The 16,566-nt window shown below is 41.2% G+C and overlaps 1 long non-coding RNA gene across 1 annotated transcript; it reads right to left on the bottom strand.

Moving 5' to 3' along the window:
• Positions 1–3,611: 3,611 nt before the first annotated feature.
• On the bottom strand, positions 3,612–14,487 carry LOC116255402 (uncharacterized). The gene is made up of 4 exons (XR_004172853.2): positions 14,246–14,487; positions 11,786–11,875; positions 11,579–11,698; positions 3,612–4,123 (listed from the first exon to the last, which is right to left on the bottom strand). It is a non-coding gene; the product is annotated as an uncharacterized LOC116255402 (long non-coding RNA).
• Positions 14,488–16,566: the final 2,079 nt, after the last annotated feature.

Here is a 16,566-nt window from a genome sequence, read left to right as displayed (position 1 = left end):
TTTTTAGAAAATAAAAATTTTACTTGTAAATTTTAAAAAATTTAGTTTAATCTATGTAAAAAATTTTAAAAATTATATTTCAGCACCTATAAAATTTTGAAACTCTAGTTAGGTCTCTACAGTGAAAAGTTCTTGACTCGGCCATTGTACTGCTTGCTTCCTTCCTTCAAATATATTTGAAAGTAATCGATAAGTTTTAAGATGCCAATAGTTTGTTTCAAGACAATAAATTTATATTGAGTTGGCCCACCATCTGTGTGCTTTCTTATCAAGACTCAATGACAATTTTTTGTATGGATAATGGCATCTAATTGCAATTGATCCTTTCCTTTCCATAATCTCCTGACTATCAATCCATCAAACCTTGATCCCTTCTTTCAGAAAGCACTCGCAAAGCAAAAAATCTTGAACAAAGCACTCATAACTTTGAATGAAATGGCATGAATTTTGTTGATGGATAATGGCATACAATTCCATTTTTTGTATGGAAGATGGCATACAATTGCCATTTTCCATCATACCCTTTCCATTTTGTTGATGGATAATGGCATACAATTGCATTTTTCAGATGGAAAATGGCAATTTCTTTTGGTTAGTGTCAACTCTAATGGCATATAATTTTTTGTATGGATAATGACATCTAATTTTTTGTATGGATAATGGCATGCAATGAAAATTTTTTGTATGAAAAATGGCATACAATTGTCATTTTGCTTTTCGTTTTCAGAATTTCTTTTCAATAATCATCCTTTTCATTCATTGGTCAGGGTCAACACTAATGGCATACAATTGCCATTCATTGCCATTTTCTATTAACATCAAATGACAATTGCAAATTGATATTCTTGAAACAACCAAAAGCTTTGAATGCTTCGCTTTCGCTCTATTCATGAGCAACTTTGATGAAATGCAAGCAAAGTCATGTACGTTGACATGTGCGCTGACCTTGACTTTGAAAATGGCTCGTGACATACAAAACACTCGCAAAGTGTAGGGCTGATTCAAACTCACTCTAATCAGCAAGAAGGGAACTCATATTGATGGACAATTGTCATTGATGATTCAAGGCTTTTCTAATGGTCTGAAGTCAAAGCATTCCAACGCTGTCCGACTGTTGATATGACCGGACAGGCCCTAATTTTTGACCAGTTGCTGACACCCCACTGAAAGAATTGAGGAGCCATTCTTTTCCATGCTCTTCATTTCTGGACGATGGAGCCCGACATTTCCTTAACTATGGAAAGTGTTTTGGGTTTTGATCTGTTTCCATGAGCCCATGAGAGAAGTTGGAAGTTCGTTCCCTCTCGTGTGATGCCAGCTAAGAGGGGGGGATATGACTCCTGGCGGCCATTTGTTCTGTCAGGATAAGCTCCTCTAATCTCATTTCGATGGCTTCTATTTGTCCCCGCATCTGTGGAATCGTATTTTGTTCATCCAGAGAACTTGCTTCATGGTTGATCCGATCGAAGCATGAAGCAATGCCAGCAGACATATCAAATTGTTTGGTTCATGCTTAGTTAGCCATTTTGATTCCCGGGCAAGATTGCTCCTTCTTCTTACTTGATCTTAATAGGGGCACTCGACTAGAAAATCTTCCTTATGCCAAGCCAAGTGCGATGGCTTCTAAAAAACGTCATTTTTCCGTTGCGTTGGACCGGACGGCTCAGTATCCAGCTAACGGGATGGGAACACATTGTGTAAGTTAGGGCGGGCAACTCTCGAACAATGCATGCAAATGATGGAATGAAAAAAAGATGGAAACCAAAGAACGCTGTCTGAAAATGGGCGGACGAAAAATATAAGGATGCACCACTAAGGCGATCAGGTGGCTTCCTCAGTGGCCTTTGACAATAATGATGGGGCAAGGTACAAGGTGTCTTATACTTTCTATGTTCGTAGAAGTAGTAGACCTTTCCAGTTTGTCAACCGTCAGTGGTGCGATGTCGCGCTCTCATTTGAGTGGCTTGTCATGAAACTAAGGACTCATCAAGCCTTATTTCAATTGATAAAACTGGCTGGTCGAGCTTATTTTGACCTGAAAGGAAAGCGGACAGGAAATTTTCTTGTAACTTTTATGTAAAAATTTTGTAAACTATCATTTGAGTTTATAAAAAAATTATAAAAAATATAATTCGTCTCCTCAAAAATTTTATGTCTTTGTCTACAATTAAAGCTACAATTAAAGCTGGGCATCAAGTTGGAAAGCTGATTTAAGGCTCAACAAACCTGGGTTAAAGGAAGGCCCAAATCCCTTGTTGACAGCACTATCTCGACCCACATAGTTGTTAGGTTGGGCTGACCATCATATAGTAGCCAATTCAATTCCCACCTTTATTGAAAGTGTTTTACACTTTTATTTTTTAATTTCCCATAAACATTTGGTGATCTGTGACGATTTTTTATTTTGAGAGGTATATATACCAAAGACAAACAATGGTTGAGAGAGGGAGCAGATTATCAGCAATTTGCCAAGAAAGGTGAGAGAAAAAAAATAAAGCAAAATAAGAAATGAGGGATCAAACTAGGGGGCTGTTTGGAGAAAAGGATAGTTTGTGAATTTGTAACAATTTGGCCCCAAAATTAAAGTAGATTTATGAAACGCTGGATTCTAGTGCTTCAAAAAAGTGAGTTAATATTGAGTCTGGGCAAATTCATTGAACTCAACAGACTGTCCAAACGCTCCTTAAAAGTACGTTATTGTTAGAGGGCAATTACTCACACACACTACTCTTGCAAAAGCCCAGCCTTTACACCTTAAAATTGGTAATTCGATTGCTAATTATGGTTAACTCCCTTAGGGACCTTATATACTGTGGTCCGATGCATGGGGTGGGTTTATTAAGACCTACCATCCACCTGACCCATTTCTAAAGGCTCGTTTGATTGTCGGGTGAAATTTAACGTGATAAATTTGCCATGGTACAAGATGAAATTTCTCTTTCTTCCAATTTGAGGCCCTGTTTGATGCACAGGAAAAATTTAACGTGGTAAATTTAACTCTGTTTGATGCACAAAAAGAATTTAACGTGGTAAATTTAACCATGTTTGATGCACAGAAAGAATTTAACGTGGTAAATGTTGTTTTTTTTTCTTCTCATCCAACCACTAAGGCAGCTGCAGAGCGCCATTTGATCCAACCCAACGAAGATTCTTAATCCATAAATTAAGATTTCATTTCCTTGTCTTCACATCGAAGCATAACAGTGAAGATCTTTCTTGAAGAAAGGGGGGGGGGGGGGGCGTTGAGCGGCGCGATGTAGGTACGTGAGGGCTAGCATATGGAGTACAAAATCAATGACGAAATGATATTTCTAACTACATACTGAATGAAATTGTTATGGAACATATTTTAAAGATAACAAAACATATTATGCTGAACTGGATTGACCACCATATTGTGGAATCAACTAACCATCGTCCCCAAGGACATTTTATATGCACATAATAACACTGCTATGAAGAGTAAAAGAATAAATAAGGCGAGCATGCAAAGATTTATGTAACAGGAACACGTGGCTGTGGTTTGACTGCAGAAGGAAGAGAAGGCTGATTTTGTACAGTTGATTGTATTTTTAATTGTCAATTTGTCATAGTTGGAGAACAAATGGGAATTGCGTTTTATTTAACCTAAAATCACAAAATTTTCATAACAGTGATGCCAAGACACTGAAAGAACCTTCTTTTCTAGATATGTCAGCAAATTTCAAAATAAACAGACATGAAAATGCAGTACAAACTGTAACATTTTCATACATCATTAGAAACATGCTCTGCCTATCTTTCATACATTTTCCAAGATTTTGAGGATCTTTAGGACTTCCGTCTTTTCCGACAACTGTAAGACAATTGAGTGCATTACTCATATAGAAAGCCTCTTCTAGTCCCAACTGAAACCACTGCCTGCCTTTTAACTGTTGCCACTGGACAGCCAAAGCAAGCCCGGTTCAGCAGTTCTGCCTGTTCTGGTTCGGCTTCACAAAGAACAACTTCATTGCTCAGTGATGCACAGCTTTTGGATTCTGTCAAGCAGCTTTGCAACGTTGAAACAATTTTGGACATGGGATCAGCAAGGGCAAGTTGTGCCGAACCTTTTCCTTTCCATTTTGGTCTCATGGTCAACAACCTGCACTTACCCCAAATTCACGTTGTAACAAGCCATAACAAGCTAAGTGTCGTTTATAGATTCCATAGTGAGTTCAAGCTTTAGCTAATCCTGTTGCACAGCTAAGCAAAGATCAAGCCGATCATGAGGACTGTACGGAGTTTTCTTATGTGGGAAAAACAGAAAGTAAAGAGAGAATGTGGATAGATCCCAAATTTCTCAAAATTAAATATTTGAGATCCTCCCAGTGATTGCTTAATCTCCACGCAGAAATTGGTCCCGGAAGTCTCCAATATGAGGCATCAAAAGGTACAATGTTACACCTTCGAGAGAGATGTTTGTTTTTTGGTAGAAACTAGTGTCATCTTGATGATTGCCCACCAAATTCATCACCGAATTGTTGCATGGCCTACTGTGAAAGGCCTTTTTCAATGAGCAATAACGAAAAGACTGCAAAAGACTTTTATGACAACGAACAAAGATCAGAGCATTAGAACTGCCCCACTAAGGAGAAATGAGAATAAAGAGAAAGAACAAAGACGAGAGGGAGGAACAAAAATTCGGATTACCAAGGAAAAATACAAGCAATACAAAAAACCCTTAATCCACCTATAGGGATTTGCTACTGGGAGGAAGGTAAGAGACGCACCATTCTCGGTTTGAAGATGCCTAATACACATAGAGACGAAGAAAAAGAGCATCGGTAGCAAAGAGCATTGAAGAAGAAGGAAATGCAGATGCCTAAATCCTGTCATTCATCTGCGGAATCCAAAGCAGCTCAGAGAAACAAAAAGAGAATGCGAACATGGAGCTCAGATAGCAAAGGCAAAGAAGAACAAGTTAGGGCAAGAGAGAAAGGGAGAAAGCAAAGGCATCAGCAAGAGCAAGAGACAAAGGGAGAAAGCGAACCGACAGAGGAGCGGAGCGGCGACGGTGAGAGCGGCGACGCCTCTGGTGCGATGGTGAGAAGGCAGGAATGCGAGGGAGGAGGAGCTGCGGAGGGAAGAGGAGAGGGGTGAAGTGAGGCTTCGAAAGGTGAAATTTCACCCGCTCCCTTTTATGTTAAACAGGTGAAATTTCACCCCGTTTGTTTCATTTTCAGTCGGGCGGGTGAAATTGTGAAATTTCACCCGCCCGTACATATTTCACCCTCTCCTTCTGATTTCACCCTACAATCAAACGGGCCCTAACTGACTCCACGCAGGGCAGATCCTGCCTTTGCTGACAAGGCTCCGAAGACCCACTAACTCCACGCCTAACAACACTCCCCCATTACAATTACACCTTGTCCTCAAGGTGTGAAATCAGGGAATCGAGTTTGTATCTCCTTTGCAGCTTCCCAAGTGGCTGGAAGATCTTCATAAGTATTCCATTCGATTAGCCATTCGGTATGAAGATTTTTTCCCTGGCTCACCTTGCACATGCCCAGCCTTTGATAGGCATACAACTCTGCTGGCTCAGCTAAGATGGGGGCTGCATTTCACTCATCGATTGTGGGGGGACTGAAGCAAGGCTTTAACTTGGAAACGTGGAACACAAGGTGAATCAAACTCCCTTCCAGTAGGATTAATTCATAAGCCACTGTCCCTACCTTCTTCTTGATTTTGTAGGGGCCAACGAACTTTGGTTCTAGTTTAGCAGTTCCCTTTTTAAGTGGAGGGCCCAGTCCATGGGGAGGGCGTCGAAGGAATACCCAGTCCCCTATTTGCAGCTGTAAATCCCTGTGCTTCTTGTTGTAGAGGAGCACCATCTTATTCCTGGCAGCTGCGAGATGTTGTTTTAAGTCCTTGAGGACTACGTCCCTGCATCTAAGCTTTACATCCGCTTGTTTTTCTCGCGTTGTGCCTGGCTGATCTCTCAGATCCAGTGGGGGAGTCCCATACACAACTTCGAAAGGTGTGATTCCCGTTGAGGAGTGCCAGCCCGTATTGTATGCATATTCTGCCCAACTCAGATATTCAGCCGACAATTTTGGGTGCTGGCCCATGAAGCAACAGAGGTACGTTTCAAGACTCTTGTTTAGTATCTTAGTCTGACCGTCTGATTGAGGGTGGTAGGCTGTGGACATCTGAAGTCTGGTGCCCTGTAATTGGAAGTATTCCTTCCAAAATGAGCTGAGGAATAGGGAGTGTCTATCACTGACTATCCACCACTACCAATATGGTTGATCTGCCACAAGATGTAGGTTAGCCTTCTACAAAATCCATTGAAATATCCTCCCAGATCCGGTCTGGAATGGGTAATGGCTGCAAGAGGCCTGCTGGGTTCCTAGTTTCTGATTTATTCATTTGGCATATTTCACATTTCCTAATATAATCTATGATCATCCTCTTCATGCCCGGCCAGTAGAAGGAGATCCTCACCCTTCTGTACATCCTCTCCACGCCCTCATGACCAGCTGTTGGAGAGCTATGGAGGTGCTCTCTAGTAATATTGGAATCGGGTCAGATTCAGGGGGTATAAATACTCTGCCCTGGTAATACACATATGGTTCATGCCATGAATAACCGTACGTCCTTGTTGTGCTGCTGCCAAGCTGCTCCTTAATATTCTGAACTGAAGCCGAGCTCTGATGCAGCTTTCCAAGTTTTTCCCAGAGCTCCACTGCACCTGGGACAAGGTCATTGAGGATTCAGTTAGATGATTCCTTGCTCTCGACAGCCAGTCGGCCACCAGATTTTCCTTCCCTTTCCTAAACTGTATTTCAAAATCGAAGGCCATGAGTTTCATAATCCAGCGCTGCAAAGACAAAGATAGAGATTGTTGCTACAGGGAGTATTTGAGACTGTGGTGATCAGTCATCACCCTAAACCGCTATCCCATCAGATATGGCTTCCATTTCATTATTACCAGCACAACAGCTAAGTTCCCATTCATAGACCAACTTGGTTTTAAATGTGGTGTCCCAATGTCTTGCTAAAAAATGCAGCAGGAAGGCCCTCATGACTAAGGACTGCACCTACGCCTTGATCGGAAGCGACCGCTTCTATTACGAAAAGAGTTTGGAAATGGGGCATCGTTTAGAACTGGGGCTGATGTAGTTGCCTTTTCAGCTTGTTAAAAGCCACCTCTTGTGAGTCGTCCTTCCTGAATATGTCTTTCTTCGTCAACTCCACCAATGGTGCTGCAATCAGCCCATAGCCCTGCACGAATTTGCGGTAATACCCCGCCAGTCCCAAGAAAGAACGTAGCTCCTTAATTGTCTGTAGAGGTCGCCATCCTCTCACCGCATCTACCTTGCCTTCCTCCATTTTGACCACACCTGGCTGATCACATGCCCTAGATACAAGAGTTGTTCTGTTCCGAAGACACATTTAGGTAACTTCGCCTGTAGTTGGTTCTGCTGTAGGGTAGACAGAACCAGTCGCAAGTGTTGTAGGTGGTCTTCTTCGTTGGCACTATAGACAGGTATATCATAAAAAAATCTAAGACAAACTGACGAAGAAATGGTCTGAATACATCGTTCATCAATGACTGAAAGGTGGCTGGTGCATTTGTCAGGCCAAACGGCATGACTTTGAACTCATATAGCCCTTCGTGAGTTCGGAATGCTGTTTTGCGCACGTCAGTAGTTGCTACTCGAATTTGCAAAAAGTAGACCGCACCATGCAATTCGTCTAGCAGGTCCTCAATGATAGGGATGGGATAGTGACTTTTAATCGTTATCGCATTGGGAGCACAATAATCCACACACAACCTCCAACTCCCATCCTTCTTCTTGACCAGGCATGGGTGAGGCAAAAAGGCTATGGCTGGTTTGGATGATGCCCTCAACCAGCATTTCTCGCACCATCCTCTCCAAAGCCTCTCGCTGAAAATAGCTGTATCGATAGGGATGCAGTTTTAGAGGCGTCGCCCCTAGCTGCAGCTCGATGTTATGGTCACATGCCCGTGTCGGTGGCAGACCATGTGGTGCTTCAAAAACCTTGCTGAACTCCTCCAACAACACCATCATTTTCCTTCGCTCAATTGCTCCTTGCGCATGGTGTCTTTCCCTTGCATGCGCTAGGGGCTGTTCTTCACTTAGCAACAACATGACAGATGCCATTACCCCTGTTTTCAGTTTGGCAGTAGGCTGCATTGTAGTAGGTTTTTTTCACTATGGCCGTAATGGTCTGCCTATCTCCTCCTGTCCAGTAGAAGTGCATCCTCATCCCTACGAAGTCCCATACCACCTCTCCCAGACTGCACAGCCAATGGATTCCCAAAACTAAGGCTGTGCCCGCCACAGCTAGCGTGAACAACTCCACCAAAAATTTGTGGCCTTGAATATCCAGCGTCTCTTGGGAGCATCGGCCTTTACATTTCAGCGTGCTTCCATTGCTGACTACCACGTCGAACGCCCGTTGTTGTTCCACCCTGCAGCCTAAGATTTTTCCGATATGAAATTATGGGAAGAACCTATGTCAACCAGGATGCTTACCCTGTGTCCTCTTAGGAGCCCTTCCACATGAATTAGTTGAGGCACCTCATCCCCTGCTAATGCTTGGAGTGATATCTCAGGTTGTAAGTCAGTCAACGTTCCTTCTATTGCTTGTTCTTTCAGCGTAGCAATCTCTTCTTCCACTGGTAGATGTTCCTCTTCATCAACCAAGTACATATGTAATTTTCTGCAGGTATGGCCCAGTGACCAGGTTTGGTCACAATGAAAACTTATCCCCTTGCGACATTTCTCTTTGATTTGATCAGGCGTCAGTCTCTTGATTACCTGTTTCGATGTCGGACTAGGTTTCATGCTGAACACTGGTGGAGCTGTTGGCTCTGGCTGCAAACCTTGTGGCCTTGTATTCCTGTCCGCTGGGTTACCACTTCTGCTAAAGGTGCAAAACCTCCGTTGTTTTTCCTCAACCATTCCCACGACCTCAAAACAATCCGGAAGAGAGTGAGGCTTGGCTGCCTGCACCTCGATCCTGATTTTGTCTTTCAATCCCCCGATGAAGGCTCCCACTAATGCTTCAATTGGCCAACCCCTGACCATGTTGCTGAGTTCCTTGAAGTGCTCCTGATAATCCAGAACTGATCCCCGCTGCTTAATCTTTGACAACTCTATGTTATAGTCGAGGAATGCTGACGGGCCGAAGCAGGACTTCATGGCGTCGATCAGCTCAGTCCATCCCAACTTACCCTGCTACGACAAGAGCCATCGGTATCAGCATATAGCTGGTCCATCAAATGGATGGCTGCATGCCCAACTCTCTGGTTGCTGGAAAGCCCATGACACTCAAAAAACTACTCAGCCTTGAAGATCCAACTCAAAGGATCATCTCCTGAAAAGCGAGGAAAATCCAAGCGGGCCTGTTTCCAGGAGGCCCTATTTCTGCCAGAGACGTCGGAGTCTGTCAGCCCCTGATGGTGGTGGAGGTGGGGGAGGAGGATAAGAAAAAGGAGGAGGGTGTTGAGAAGGATGGAACTCATGGCTGGTTGTTTCAATTGTCTCGGTGCTTGGTGACCCTACGCTTTTACCCTACGACAGCATGTCCTTCATCATCGCCGCCAGAGCATACTGATCTGCCATGAACGCCTGCATCCTAACTTTAGCTTCCTGGTTAACTTTAGCTTCCTGGTTCTAGTGCTCTACAGCGTACAGTCTCTGAGTCATCAGCTCCATCGTCTCTTCCATACACTCCCTGTGAGCTTCCACAAAAGCCATTATGTCCTTCGAAGTCACCTTGTCCTTGTTAGCCATGGTTTTGATACCAGTGTTAGCCTTCTGCTAACAGAGGGCAATTACTCATTCACACTACTCTTGCGAAAGCCCAGCCTTCACACCTTAAAATTGGTAATTCGATTGCTAATAGGGTTAACTCCCTTAGGGACCTTATATACTGCGGTCCGATACATGGGGTGGGTTTATTAAGACTTACCATCCACCCGACCCATTCCTAACTGACCACGTATGGCAGATCCTGCCTCTGCTGATCCGACTCCAAAGACCCACTAACTCCATGCCTAATAGTTACCCCTGACACCCAGACCAGTCGAGCTATGCCCGACCTTTTTTTTTTTCTTTTAACCAAAGATTGAATAGCTAGTTCAAGTTGCGCCCACCATCAAGTGAGGGACAGTTTAGCTGTTAAGGAATCCGAATTCAAACGTTGTAAACATTTTTAGGTGCCTGTAATTATAAAATCCCCTAAAAAGATGACAAAGCTAAAACAAAGCCCCTTCATTTTCTCGTATCTGATCACGTGCTGTGAGCATCCAACACACCAAGCTAATTGCTTTCCTCTGTAAATTGCTCCAGCAGTCTATGGCTCTTGTTCCACCGTGAGGAAGAGAAGGAAATGGAGTCGGTTGGAAGGGAAGGTGGTGATGGTGACGGGAGAATCTTTGGTGCTCGGCCGTGGGTTCTGCCTCCACCTTGTAAGGCCAGCTGCAATGTTGTGGCCACAGACTGCAGGACCACCCTCCTCCAGTCCCTCGGTGATGAACTCGCCGCGAAGCGGGACCAGCAAGGGAGCAGTGGGAGATGTGGCAGCATGGTGGCCTTATAGCTCGATGTCAGTGCGGAGGAAGGTGCCATCAGGTGAGGATGTTAGCTTGATGAGAAAACAAAAATTTTAGGTTTATGTGTAGATACAATTTCCTCTAAAAATACTCCAGCACAGAAAGTAGAGTAACTGAAAATATATCTATACAGATAGTAAACCATTCTTAGCCATAAAGAGATCTTAAACGGTGTCAAACAGAGAACATTTCTGTACTTATGTTGTATCTCCAACATTTTATCAAAATCCATGTGAAACTCGTCACACGATACTACCACTAAATGGGTAGCATCAGTAATGTTGCTGCTAATTTTGCCACCAGAAATGGAAACTTCAAGCTTCAGCCTTCTCAAGACTATCTACAGAACCTTCATTTCCATGTCCTTGCATGATATGTAATATCAATTAAAATTATTGGACAGTATTGAGAGTACATAGAATATAAGATCAACATCTTACATAGACTGCAACATCTTATTGGAGCTACAATATTCAACTTTGTGCATGTTGTCAAATAGCTGAAGAAGATTCAAAGAAGTAGGTGATGTTAGCACTCTATTTTTGTAAATATATTTATAGACAAAAACAATTCATCTAACATAAAAAATTAGTTAATTAATCAAAACAACTATCAGAAACAAAGAAACTGCCATTTTAGGGCCTGACATGTAGGTATCAGCTAATCCTTTTACTAGAACTAATACAAGCATTTCACTAACCTAGGGACAGTTTTGCTAAGAAGTTTTACATGGTATGTCTGACATGAGCTGGTAGGTGCAGAAGTTTCTCATAGTTCATGAAGATGACTATAGGCACAACATTCAGTTATACAAGCAACAACAAGAACAAACCATTTCAAGAAGAATAATCAAAACTAGGAACCCATTAATAAAAACTAGGTGTGACAGATCATTACGCCCTTACAGTGAAAGGCATGCAACAGGCAAACCATAGCACAGTTGCTCAACAAATTGAGAATAAAGTTGACCTTCTAATTAGAACATGCATCAATCTCTTAACATCAAGATCCAAAAAGTACGAGTCACCCAGTGTGTCAACCTCGGCTCACAACTTCTCTTTTGAGCAGTCTAAAAGAAACAACAGGTACCTTTCAGAAAAAATATGGGAAGATATAAGAAGCCATCTTCAAATTAATAATATTAATGAAACCTAATAAGGCACTAAGAAAAAGAACCTTGTAACAAGCGTTTCTGTGAGCAACAATCTAAGACCCACGAGTAATGAATAACATCTCCACGGCATGCAGCAGCTTGGTATTTGATCCCTATGAAATATACGATAGGTAAATTTTGTCAGCAGATCCAACTAATTGACACCGACTGTAGGAAATACGCAAACCTCTTCTTTCTGCTGCTATGCAGTGAGTGACTAAGTCCACATATGTCAGAATGTAGGTTATCATTTTCTATAATAAGCAAACTTTAGGCAAAACTTTGGGAAGCAGGTGTAGTTGGGAATGTTTCAGTGTCCTCATCAAAGAACATGTTGTTGCATGTCTTCTGCGTTGCTAGTTGCGTGAGAATCACCATACCTCCGCAAACTCATCATAGTACTTCAATAACTTTCGTTCTTTATACTTTTTTCTATTCGGGTATTTCTAAAAAAATTCCAATGGGTCCAAATTTTATAGATAAAATCATAAAAGACATGTCAGACAAAACCTAAAATTTTACTATCTCTATAACATACCTCAATGTACTCACTTCAAACTTGGGGGTCAACATCAATGCATTTGTTAATGGGGTCATATCCAAACCTGCTTGTATTCAAACTTCCCTTCATAACTGTCAAGTTGGGTTTTGCATACCTCAATTTATTTTTAATTTTATCCTTAGTGAAATCCTTTTCGAAGCGGTCTATCATGTTTTTTTCTATTGTTGTGTAGGCTTTTGCCTTCAAACCTACACCCGATTTCATACTAGGAATACGTGATTGCTCCCAAAGAAGCTGGACTAAGTAGTCCACATGTGCTTGAGTCTACGTAAGATTCTCCCTTGATGGACCACTATCTTCCATGGTAATGGTTTGCATAATATTCTTTCACAACTACAATTTTCATTATGAAAACGTATGTGTAAACAAAATTGACAATACTAACTTGCATTTCACTTGTATGGTAAGTGCTAAGATAAATGACTAAAACAAAGACCAAAAGTTTGCATATCACACACACACGTGCAACAGATCACCTGACTAGATTAGACGAGTTGTGGTTTTGTATGGCAGAGAATATTTCTTGTGATTCAACAACACAAAAGTATGCATTTGTGTGTCATTATAATGCACGTAATATAAAGAAAACATATGTGTGCATCAAATTTCATTTAATAAATAACATAAGATATCATTAGAATGCATGCTCTACCCTTTCTTGTGCTTTACTGTCATCATACTGCAAAAAAATCAAACTAAAAATGTTATGATATCAAGAGGAGAAAAAAAAAAAGAGTTCAGTTATGATATCAAGAGGTAGACAAAAAGGATTCAGTAGTAGGAGTATATGATCGCGGGATAGCATCAACCATAGAGCAAGTTATGTAGTAGCATAACAAGAAAATGGCCAAAAAGTGAACCTGCAAACATGAACCAGGAAACTGTAATAACTAGCGAAATCCCAGGTTCATATCACATAGACAGACCCAGTGTTTACAGTATCCAGTTCCTTTCTGAAAATTGAGTGTGTTGCACCTGGCCATGCAGACAGGCCCTAGAAATTACTCAACTCTATGAATCCCTTTGAATAATTGAGAAGAGTTTGTCCCAACTAAGAAACAGACGGTGGAGGCAAAAGGCGCCCTTGATAAAAGTTATTTCATGAGAAAATCAATATTGAAAAACTAAGACATACAAACTAAGATCTCTGACAGATGGGTTTTATGATGAACAAACACCCAAACTCTCTCTCTCTTTCTCTCTCTCTCTCGATTGGAAAGACAAGGTGACAGAACTCCTAGACTGCAAGACAATCAAAGATCATGCACAGAAGGCCCAAAATCCAGAGGCTTATCTTTCCATATACTGTTGCTATTTGGCCCATTTAACACATAAATTTCACCATGTTCCTGTAAAAATCCAACGTCATACAAGCTTGTTGAATCACTCATGTAATTCAGCATTACCAGACTGATATAGCTCATCTTGGACACACTACAAACCAATTTCAACATGTGTAATCCTAAGTTCATATGCGTGCAGTATTCAAAAGCGATATGTACATAGAATAATTAATAAGGGATATCAATGACAGACACTTTTCCTCGAGCTTATTCCGGCCGGGGAATAGATATCAATGACAGACACTTTTCCTTGCTTAAATTAATTGCTTATGCTAATACTCCACCACCTTCTCATTTTTCACGAAAAGAACAGGAAAAAAGAACTATAGAGACAAACAAAGCAAGTAAATAGAGGGAGGCAAACGTCAAAATCTACAGTCAATCAAAAACCACGCTTTTGGAGGAGGACAGCCCTAATTCCAGTATCTCTTTCCCTCCATCACCAGTTCTCCATTCTATCTTCTCCTTCTATTGTGTTTCTATGGACACAATGCGTGCGGCGGACACACAGAAGAGAAGGTAGAGGGAGAGAAACAAAGTAGAGATGGGGCAAGAGAGGGGAAGAAGAACGATTTTACCTGCACAGAAATATGATCTCCCCGCCAGCTGCTCTGTGATGAGAAAGATAATGAAGGAGAAGGGCAAGACGCTGATGACTCGGTTGATCGGAGCAGGAAGAGACGGTGGCGACGGAGAGTGGATGCTATGGCATTTTGGGTGAAGGAATTTTTGGCCATCAAATGTGGCCTCAGTGACGAGAACGCTGACATGCGTGACCGGCTGGCAAGTAGTGGGAGATGTGGCGGCCGGTGACCTTACAGCTCGATGTTAGTGCGGTGGAAAGCACCGTCAAGGAGGTCGTCGTCAAGAAGACCTGGGCCCTCTTTGGAAGGAACAACATCCTCATGAACAACGCTGGCATCAAAGGTGACATAATATGTAAAGATGTGGTTTTCTTTGACTTTTGAAGTTCATGATTTGTTGGGAGAGTGAGTTATGTGCACTGTGCATGGTGCACTGTGCATGGTGCACTGCCCCTAGTACATGACATTGGATAGCTCAACGTGTCAAGGTCAGGGCATAATATAGTTGGCAAACTTGCGCTAACTCGTAGTTGCCAAATTTATCTCAGATGGCCAACAAAACGAGCCACGAGTCAATGTTTGGTCCGACTCGCCCCTGACTCAACTGGAATCACCTCATTCAGCTGCGGTAAAATGACTTTATGGTTATGTGAATAGTCAACCAAGTCCACAAGTCAACTCGTTGGCACAATGATTCGGTAGTCCAAGTCACTGGTTTGCCAATTAATAGAAGATCTAGAAAAGGAAAAAAGATAGAAGTGCAGCTCCAACTTTGTTGACCACTAGGACCACATCTATATTACAAAAAACGGGCTTAAAATTGCTTGTGGTCGGTTATGAAGATTTATATTGTGTAAGTTTTGTTTCTGCCAAGTTCATATTCAAGTAATTAGTGAAAATTTACCCTTTTTGGGATATGAAATCAATGCACCTACTTTTACAAGTGCATCTAATTTTTCCTGGATATGAAATCAATATGTCTAGTTTTGATCATCTTCACAAAAGATGACTGAGTCTGATGTAATTAAACATGGGAGGTATTATTGATCGGATTGGCTAATATAAATGGTCAGTATCAAATTTTATTAATATTGAGATTCTACTAGTTGTTTTGTCTCACCATTGACCAATGCAACTGGAATTAGTAACTACACAAAACATTAATTTTCAAGGGTGGGGGTTGATTGGCTGTCAGTTTTCATTTAAACTCTAAACCCAGGGAGAATGGGGAAAGTGGAGACTTCAACCTTCCTTCGAGCAGTAAGATTAGCCTCCTGCTCACCCAAAAACAACAAAAATTTTTATTAATTAACAGTGGGGTATTTATGGTCAACGGTGTCGAACCTGTATATGGTTTGAATAAAATCAAAAGGCCTGTATATGGTTTGAGTAAAATCAAAAGGCTAAGTGTACTTCCTACTATCATCAAACGTAGATCAATGTATTTTCAGATCTTTTTTGAAAGAATAACTACCATAAATTCCAAAAATCGGTGCTACTTTGTTGTCTCTTTGAATCGAAGCAGATGCTGTAAACATTGATTTCAAGTCCATTATTTTCGTTCTTTCAAGGTGGCTACCTTACTCCCGGCAAGCTTTTCATTGGGAAGTCCATTATTTTCAGCATAGTAGCTCAATACGGGCAGATGTAACAACGAAGAAGAACCACCTTGCCTTTTTTTTTTTTTTTGTGGGTGTGAAACCTTTTAGGCCATATATTGAGAAAGAAGTTTCGAGTGACCAACTGAAATTTTCATCAAGTTTCCAGTGACCAACTGAAATTTTCATCAAGCTGAACTTGTAAATAAGGAATATATGTGTGTATAAAAGAAATAAGTACTAGACATTTAGATGTTAGATAGATAAGAACAAGCTCATCCTTTCATATTTTGCATATCAGTGGTTGAGAGGAAAACAATGCATATTTTTCTCATTATTTGTGCTTCTTTTCTCATTGTCTTTCTCTCAACTATTGATCTGAAGAAGATCAAGATCTGCCCCCCCCTCCAACCTTATATTTTGTTCTAATTTATTGTATGTTTTACATTCATTGCTCTTGGATGTATTTCATTGGAATGGAATGAATTCATTTTCATCTCTCACTCTCTTTGTATATATATACCTCAAATTTTCTACTTTTTTTTCTTCTTATTAAAGGTTACAAAATTAACCACTTTAACATATCAGGGTCTATCATTAATACGCGCTGCTTAAAACTCTGGTTTAGATACGATGGCAATTCTATTTTCTTTCTTTCTTTTTGTGTATAAAAGTTTAATAGGGCAATATTACATGGGAGCATGTATTATCGGTTCG

Source organism: Nymphaea colorata, chromosome 6 (assembly GCF_008831285.2).
Source record: "Nymphaea colorata isolate Beijing-Zhang1983 chromosome 6, ASM883128v2, whole genome shotgun sequence".
Lineage (NCBI taxonomy): Eukaryota > Viridiplantae > Streptophyta > Magnoliopsida > Nymphaeales > Nymphaeaceae > Nymphaea > Nymphaea colorata.
The sequence above is the reverse complement of the archived record's forward strand: the minus strand, read 5'-3'. Positions and strand labels throughout refer to the sequence as shown.